Here is a 10,146-nt window from a genome sequence, read left to right on the forward strand (position 1 = left end):
GAAAGAAACATTTGAAATAAAAATAACGAGTTTAAATTTATGTCAAACAACTATTCCTCGGCAACGGCGCCAAAAACTTGACTCACTAAAAAATGAGCTGCACGAAGGTTATCCCAAGTCTAGGAGGATGTCACGTAATAATTAGGAATAAATTCCTAAATTATCTCTTCAGGAAAAGTTGCTTAAAATTAAATTCGTTTAAAATGGTGAAAATATTCACAAAAAGAAAATAAAAATTGTGGTATGTGCAATGAATGGAAGAGTACAATGAGAATAAAAAGGTATTAGTCATGAACTAGATTCATATTTTTAGATTTTTTTGAGTGTTGGAATGAAATGTAAAAGACTAACAAATTGAAATTAACAATTAAGAAACCAACTAAGCTAAACAATCTTAATTAATCAGAAAATTAATTAATAAAACCGAAATTAAATTAGTCTTAATTAACTTAATATGCAATGGAACTAAAAGATTAACAAAACTAAATTATGAACTGAGCTAGATGAGAAAATAATTAATACAATATGAGCTGAAAATTGAAAAGTCCCAAAATCAAAATTACAGGGTTCATCTTTGTATTTAAATTATAAATTCTCAAAATCAATCCATAACAATTGTAATGTCTATTTAATGGAAGCTTAAAGAAGTAAGAAGAATAACTAACATCAAGTAAATAAACAGCAAATAAAATGCCCACAAAGGTCTAAGCCAAATATCTCAAAATACATCATAAACTTTAAACTAAAATTAAATAAAGAGTAGAGAGTGAAAAAAGCAAGTCAAATGGATGGAGATGAATGGCGGCAGTAGAGAAGGAAGGCTAGGCTGCGTAGTTGGACCCCTGGAGGAGCTCTTCAAATGTGTGCAGCGCTTCTTCAAAATATGTTTTTTCTCCCACAGCCGAAAAGAAACCTATTGTTCTTTTTTTTTTTTTTTTTGCATGTTGTATTCGTATGAAAAAAAATAAAGAATACACGTTCCTCCTTTTGTGCGTGCGGCGTGTGGTTTTCTTTTTCCTTTTTTTTTCGTGTGAGTCTGTCCGAGGCCAAAAGACTCTCCTTTGAGTGTGTAAAGTCCAAACACCAAGAGAATGTCTTTTTGACTTTTCTCATACTTTGCATTTCTTTTATTGCTTCCGTCCAAAATCCAAACACCAAGAAAAATTTGACTTTTCTCTTGCTTTTGCATTTTTTGGCTTGGAAAGAAAAATAAAAAAATAAAATAGAAATCAGAAAAAAATAAAATAAAATAAAATAAAAAGAAAGAATAGAATACCAAAAATGTATTGTGCATGTGAAGAAATATTGCCCCAATTAAATCACAAGTTATAAAACTAAGTATTAACTATGTTATAAATCAATTTAAATTACAACTCGAATTTTTGTATCTTAACCATTTTTTCATCTAAAACTAATAATAATGTAATGAAATAATTAAAATCTATTAGTTCTAAATGTATAAAATATGCAATAACTCAACTCAATCAATAGGCATTCGAATTTTTTACTTGGCTTAGCCCCAATCATACTCTTGCAAGTGGCATAGATTGTATATACTCTCGTCGATTAAGGCAAATTTCACTCAAAATGGTTACTAGACAAGGGCAAGATTGGCTTCATCCCCATAACATAGCTCGAAGCCAAAGGTTGATGTTGCTTTTTGAAACTAGGAGAATGAATCGGTGATCTTGATCATTACTTATGATATTCCAAATCGATGAATTTTATCAACAAATAAAGCATGGACTTCGAGTTCGATTGACAACCGACGTAACTGAAGTAGCTGAAAGTTGGTCCAATAGTTTATGTTGTCTAATCCCCCCAAGGGGGATTTAGGGGAGTAATGATCCAATCTAATATCTAACCAATAACCTATGAGTTCCAGTCAAGCCTATAACTCAATGAATCAATGAGTTCAGTCTTTAATCAGTATATGAATACGTAACTGCATCTTTCTTGAGTTTATTAGTGCAGTCTTTGATTTTGTATTTGATTCCTTTATGTAGGAGAGAGTTCTATTGTAATGGTGTTCCTACGTAAACCCTCCCCCCCACCTAGGAACGATAACTCAAACTCGGATTTAACTCCTAACTCGCAAGGACGAGGGCTGCCTACTAGCTCTAATTCACCACCGGTATACCCGTAGGCCTTCGTTGAGCGAATTCAAGCTTCGTTTCACTCAGTCCTTGAATTCACTCAACATTCGCTTTGTCGTCTCTCCTTCCTGACTTGCAACTTCGCACGCAGTCAAGTCGATCAGTACAAAAAAGGAGTTCGGGGGAGGATCCCCCTAACTGGCTTTTGAAAAAGAATTTGTTTGCTGCTGTTCCTCAATAGTGAGTGAGTATCCCAAGATATGCACTCATTGTTGAGTCATGTTCTGCCTCGAGGGAGGACAAGCGCAGCGAAGGAGGGGAAGTGTATTTAAGGGCGTGCATGCGCGCGAGGCCCAAAAATTTGAATGCATAACATTCTTCCCAATTTTGCTGTGAGAAAGAATATTCCTTATTCACAAAGTGTATTACTAACCGTATTTCTCACTTGTCCTGCCATTTAGTATGAATGGAGTAAATGACACCCTTCTTTTTGTAAAAGCCATTTTTTACTTATGTTTTTTGTTCTAAGTTCAATGAAGTCCCTCGGGCTTTTGATATCGTTTGGAGCCATCGTTGCAGTATAGTATAGCATCTTACTACAGTTTGGCATCCTTTCGGCAGACAAACTGTAATAAGAACTCAGTTGAGTGTCGTAATGAAACCCCGAAAGGTTTCAAGCCAGCATGTCCAAGTGAGCCCGATGACCGCTTTCTTATCGCTGAAACACATAGTTTCTTTCCTCCATCGGTATTACATAAAGGAACTTTAAGGCTTGCTGGTCAGTCTTTACAATAAATGATTGGCTTAAAATATAAGGCCTCAATTTCCTTACTGCCATCACTAAGGCAAGTAACTCTTTTTCATAAATAGAGAGAATGAGTGTTTTGCCTTTTAGAGCCTTACTCATATAAGCAAGGGGCTATCCAGCCTGCATCAATATAACTCTCATTCCCCTCCCACTATCATCACATTCAATGGTAAATGATTATGAAAAATATGACAATCTAAGAACAGGGGGTCTAGTAACTACTGTTTTTAAGTCCATAAAGGCCTTGGTAGCCTCCTCATTCCACACAAAAACATTCCTCCTAAGTAGGTCTATAAGGGACGCTGTAATAGAGCCATAATTCTTAATAAATTTACGATAATACCTTGTCAAACCCAAAAACCCTCTAAGAGCTTTCACATTAGTGAGTAGGAGACAATCAAGCATCACAACCACGTTGTTAGGATCAGCCAGGACCCCTGTGGAATTAATCACATGCCCCAAATAGTCTATCTCCTACGCTCCAAACTTATATTTAGACATTTTAGCATAAAGCCCGTGCCTTTGAAGAATTTCCAGCACCTTATTTAAATTCTCCAAGTGTTCTGCACATCCCTTACTGAAAACCAGTATATCGTCAAAGAATATTAAAACAAATTTCCTAAAAAATGGTCTAAAAATATTGTTCATTGAAAGGTCGAGGGGGCATTGGCGAGCCCAAATGGTATCACTAGGAACTTGTAGTGTCCCTCGTGTGTCTTAAAGGTGGTCTTCTCTACATCTTTTGGAATCACCCTTATTTGATGGTAGTCGAACCTCAAACCCAACTTAGAAAATACCACCGACCATACAATTCTTCCAATAGTTCATCAATCATAGGAATTTGGAACTTACCTTTAATTGTCTCTAGGTTAAGGGCCCAATAATCAACACACAACCTCCAGCTTCTGTCCCCCTTGTGGACTAACAACATCAAGGAAGAAAAAGGGCCGAAACTTGGCCTAATTACCCCAGAACTCAGTAAATCAGTGACAATTGTTCTAATCTCTGTTTTTTTGGTAATAGGAGTAATGATAGGGCTTAGCTAAAATGGATTGGGTGCCCTCCTTGAGTGTGATTTTGTGGTCATGGGAACGTAGGGGTGGTAGGCATTGTGGTTCTTCAAACAAAGTATGAAAGTTCCTAATTAAATCCTTCACCTCATCCCTTAATTCATGTGGATCTTTACTATTTCTTCCTATCATTAATTGCATTAGTAACCACTTTCCCCTATTGATGGAAGTAATTATGGACTTATTACTTCCTTCAATAGCGAATTCCTTCAAACTTAACCCCTCTAAAATATTCCCTTCTACCGACCTAAACTTCATGGTACGTTTTGAAAAATCCCACACAATTGGCCCAAGGGTCTCCAACCAACTTACCCCTAATAACATATTACAACTACCAAGAGATAATATGTAAAGAGAAGAGTGTAAAGAGATACCTTGTATTCTTGTCTTCATAGCACTACAAAGTCCTTCACTCCTAATCAACTCCCCATTTACTATTCTTAAAGCAATATTGTTGGTCTTGTCTATCTCTAACTTGGCTCTTTTAGCAATGGTTGGGTCCAAAAAATTATGGGAACTCCCTGAATCAACGAAGACGACCAACTGCTCATTCCTAATCCTGCCAATTAGTCTCATAGTGTTGGGGCCCGGGGTCCCTGTGATGGCATTAGGGATATTTTTGCCATTCCACAGTAGGATTCTGGTTTTCAATTTCATAGTTTCTGCAATAGTTTCAGCCTCACCACCAGGTTCTTCCCCTTCATCATGGCTTTGCAGCAGGTAGATTTCAGAATTTTTACATGCGTGAGTTGGATTCCATTTCTCATCGCAATGGTAACACAATCCATTCTTTTTTTTTTTCATCCATAACAGTGGATGATATTTTCTTAGGGCTATGGCCATATTTTTGTATCCTACTATTTGCCTCTCCAAAATGCCCCCCCAGTAGAGTAAGCTCTCTTATCTAGGCTTGGTTTCAATGAGTTCTTTGTGCTAATAAGTTATTCTTCCTGTATTCTTGCCAATCCAAAAGTAGCATTTAAATTTAAGGGATTAAGCATGCAAAGAGGTAACCTAATTTCATCATTCAACCCGCTGAGAAAACAACTGGATTTATGGTGATCTGAGAGCCCCCTTAGCCTATTAGACAATGCTTTGAACTGGGCTTTATAGGTTGCCACCGTCATTGTTTGTTTAGGCTAGGTTAAAGTCTCCATTGGATCGTCGTATGTCGTTGGATCAAAGCGTATTAGCATAGCATGAATGAGAGTATCCCAAGTTGTGAACTGCCTCGACTCCACAATATCTTGGTAACACCCAAGTGCTTCCCCTTCCATGTGGCAGGAAGCCATTAACAATCTCTGTGCAGGAGGAGTTTGGTGGAATTCAAAGTATTGAGTAGTTTTGAAGATCCACCTTGATGGATTATCCCCCTCAAAATGGGAAAAGTCTAGCCTAACACTCCTTGACTCTCGTGAACCCTCCTCTCTGATTTGGTTGATCTGTGTCATTCACCATTTGCAGGTCTCTATGATAGACAATATTCTGGTTGGCGACAAGGGTCTTTACCATATCTGTCAGTTGCTCAAGTTTGTCATGCATCTCTTGAAGGCCTTCCTCTAAGCCATCAACTTATTTTTGTAAAATTTCTTGTTGTTGTTTGTAACTAGTGCCCTTTGCCATAAGGATTGACTCTATACCACTTGTTAGGATCTAAATAATAATCCAGAAAACAGTTTAACAATGGATGAAGGGTAATGGATAAACAATCTACTTCATTAAAGAACGATAAAAGCTATTCAAGGTAGCTTAACCTCTAGTACATTCCAGAAAATTTAGCTTCACAAAAGATGAGATTCCCCTTACTGATTTTCCTTCATATACTAGAGCCATTCCCCCAACGGAATGATGCCCCACTACCCAATAACAGAAAGTAAAAAATCTAACATAACAACTGAAGGCAGCATAAAGCTCATAGCCAAACAAAATGCAACGTTTAAAATACTATCCTTAAACTACATAACTCAAAATGCAACGTTTGGGACAGACCCCCAAAATGTAGCATTCGACACAACTTAAAGAAACATCCCAATCCGACGCCGCTTCATCTTCAACACATCACAGTTCCATTTGTCCCGCAACAACACCGTTTCTAGTTCCACTTCAATTAATCCTTCACGAACTCCCCAACTCAAATCCAATTTTTTCACTTCATCTCTCTTGAGCTCTAGGATTCCTAATAGATTTTGATGTGTTGTTATTTTCCTAGTTTTAAGTTAAAATTTTACCTGCTAGATATCATATTATCCATACTTTAACACCTGGGGGTGTTACCTGCCTTATATTGGTGGGTAGTTACCCTTCCCACACCCCATTCTTGTCTGGGCAGGTGGCTAAATCTCACCCCCACATCCCATCTCCACCTACATCATTGATCGTCTGCATTTGTTTATTAGGCGAGCAGATTGACACCATCACTGTCCAACCACCCCGTTTAACAATGTATTCTTCACACAAAAATATACAAAAATGCAAATATATCAAACAAATTACAAAAACAGAACCTCATATATGTGCATAGATCTATAAATTTGCATATAAATATACACATCTATGCACAGTAACATAGATTTGTGTTCGTGTTCATGACTTACGACCATGACGGTGGCTCATAAAGCTTTTAGACCCACAACCTCAGATCATAAAACTCATAGGCCCATGGCAGCGACCGTGGTCATAAAACTCATAGATCCATGGGTGTAGCCATGGGTCTTTAACTTACAAATCCACAATGACAACCATGGTCTTGGGTTGAAGAGAGGTGCAACATCGACATGAGAGGAAGGGTAAGAAAATAAGAGAAGGCCGAAGGGAATAGAAAGGAGATAGAAGAGATGTGAGTGAGGAGAAAGTGAGATAAGGGAGAAAGGTTTAGGGTTTTGTTGTGTTTACATAGTTTTTTTAATATATATATATATATATATATGTGTGTGTGTGTGTGTATATATATATATACAGGCGGGGCAGGTGGGTGAGGTTTTTGGTAGGTGGGGAACCAGTACCCTTGCTCGCCTCCCGCATTGATTTTTATTTTTTGTGTAGCATCCGCCTGCAGTATCATCTAGGGTGAGCGGGTTGCTTTCCTGTCTCCTCGTAGAAAGGGTGGATTGGACGGACATGCTAGGTTGCGGGTGCCCGCCACCCATCCCTGTCGTGGGTGCCTTACAGCGGCCTTTTTTATTTCCCACAAAATACATTGACTAAACTGTCCCCTCTATATCTCAGCTCACACACAAAATCGTACGTATACCCCTTCTCTCTCCCATTGTTTATGTCTCTTTCTATTCTGGGTTCAATCTTTATTGCTTCTGGTCAAGCCGCGCGCCGCTCTTTAGCTTCAACTGACCGCTACCATTGGAGCCACCTTCAACTTTCGCCAACTTGCTATTAGTTCCTTGGGAAAGTCTAGGTAAATCAATGTAACACACCTAATGGAAGGTGTTTGGAAGAGTAGAACATGCAAGAAAATTGTGTCGAATTCGAGGATGACCTTACCTCCAAAGAGAATAAGAGAGAAACTAAAATTGTATTGTATTAAGTTTCTGGATGATTCTCTACAATACCTACTATCAACACTTATAAAGGAACGAATAATTGGACCAATGGGCCTTTAACCAACATGGGCCAAACCCATAAATCAGACCTTGGGCTTCCACCCATTTAGGCGCAAGGTCCTACCCATTTAGGTGTATAACAATATCGTCCCTTTTTGAAGACCTTGTCCACATGGTCAATACAACTTGTCTCTGTAGTAATGAAAGCCCAATGCTAGCAGGTGGTTTGTCTCCAAGATGAAGAAATGGTTGTGACGGATGCTGAGAAGCACCAAGATGTTGGAAATCCCCATTAGGCCCCATTTGTGTAGCATACTATTGATGGGCAACATTTCTCCATGTAATGCCAAGCAATGTTTTGAATACCGTACCGGTTAAGGCACTGGAACGAAATATTTCGATACCGGTACCGTTTCGTATACCGTTTCGGGATAGTCGATATATGAATAAATTATATATAAATACATATATATATAAATTATAAATAGTCTAGTCTGAATTGGGGGTAAAAAAATAAGCTTGTAGTTTGAAAAAATGAAAAAAAAAATTGAAGGCCGAAATATCGGCCAGTACCGATTGAAATATAGGTCGGTACAGGCCGAAATTGATGCCGATACGACCGGTACTGGCTGGTATTTGGGCCGGTACTAAACTTGTAGGGTACCTGTACCGGCCCAGTGGCCGGTACGAAAAATTTCGGCTGTACCGGCCGGTACGGTACGAAATTCAAAACAGTGATACCAAGCCATAACCAGCATTTGCATCTTATTCAAAATAGAGCAACTTGAATTTGTTGTGCAAATGAGGTAACTCTTACTACAATCCCAGCCTCAACTTGTTGCTCATTGATTATTATACCAAAAAAGTGGGTACATTGCTTGTCTACCTTTCTACTAACTATTGTTCCAATTGGGAGGGATTTGACTGTAACAGTGCCATTTAGGGCTTCTTCAAGAATATTTGCAGAATTTCTCGTCTTAATAAGGACACCCAGCTTGCTAAAATAAGATGCAAATATTTTATTGACAGTACCAAGATCAGACAAGTCAATTTCCATATCCACACCATTAGTGTCAATAGCCTCAAAACCTTGTAAAATAAAAATATGGGCCACAAGAATAACCGTTGGTCATCCATTTTAGAGCCTATATTTTGAAATATAGCTTACAATAGGATGCTTAGAACCATTCCTGATGCAATTGATTTTAACGCATATTCACTCCAAACTCCCCAAGGCATAGTTCTATTCACCACAAGAATTCCCATAAGGTTTCTTTCTCTTCCTCTATCAAAGGGCCAATGAGATGGCGATACATTGAGCAACTGGAGGGCAAAGTTCTTATTACCAAAACTTTATCCTCTTCGGTAGTGTTAGGTGCATTATATCATCCTCGATGGTCCAGAAAGAGGAGTTTGCTTTCACTGAACTTGTAAGCTTGTGATTAAGATATGAAGGGTTGGCATTGATTCCGATTCCGATGTGCTTTAACTAGATCTTACAGTAGAATTGCTTCGAAAGAACGTTGGATTGAAGGTTTATGTAGATATTCATATCTTCCAGAGTATGGTGCCACTCCATGGTTCAAATCTTTCAGTAGAAGAGATGTTTGGCTAGGGTATCGTTGGGCAGGCACTCTGCAGCAAGCAGCCTCTCATAACCATTACAACAATACCTAATCAGATTCGCAAGCCTCTTGTGCCTTGGCTTACCAACTCCCAAAACTCCTTCCTGCTTCCCAAATTCTTACCTTTTCGTGTTCAATGACGGATCAATAACTCTTATATTTTCTTCTACAATAACCTTGGAGTGAGAGACCTCCGTAAACTTGTTGGTTCTAGTTGGAAGAGGTCCTCTGAAAGTGTTTTGGGCCATTGAACCGAAGAATAAAGCTACCGAAGTTAAATCCATTGACTCTTTGGGAGAGTTAGAGATTTCAACAATCGTTGCACGTTCGTCTTTTTCATGTATTGCACGTTCCTTTTGTATTTTTCAAATTTGATCCTCCAACTGGTCGAAGCTTTCTTTAAAGTTGCTCGCAAATTCGTTTACATGCTGCTTGAAGACTTTGTGCATTTGCTGGGTTTGCTCTACTAATTCCCTAATTTTTTTATTGATACAAGAATTTCAATTGATAGTATAGAGCTTGATGTCTCTCTGATACCAATTTATAACACACATGATGGAAGGTGTTTGGAAAAGCAGAAAATATGAGAAGTTGTAAAATAGTTAAATTCAAAGATGACCTTACCTCCGTGGAGAACAAGACAGAAACTGAAAGTATATTGTATTAAAGATCCTTTACACCGTCTACCATCAACATTTATAAAAGAGCAAATAATTGGACTAATGGACCTTTAACCAACATGGGCCAAACGGCCCAAACCCACATCAGACCCTGGGCTTCCAACCATTTAGGCGCATGCCGATCAATTTCTTTCAAATCGTTTGTTCCACTTTTTGTAGTATTGCCCCAATTGGGGTGGTGAAAATATTTTTTCCTTATCTCTTTCTATTATTATATGTTATTAAAATTTTTAAATTTAATAAATAATTTAATTTTTTTAAAATTTAAAATAATAATAATATTAAAAATTAATATTTTAATAATATTTTATTT

This window comes from Juglans microcarpa x Juglans regia, chromosome 6D (genome assembly GCF_004785595.1).
Source record: "Juglans microcarpa x Juglans regia isolate MS1-56 chromosome 6D, Jm3101_v1.0, whole genome shotgun sequence".
NCBI lineage: Eukaryota > Viridiplantae > Streptophyta > Magnoliopsida > Fagales > Juglandaceae > Juglans > Juglans microcarpa x Juglans regia.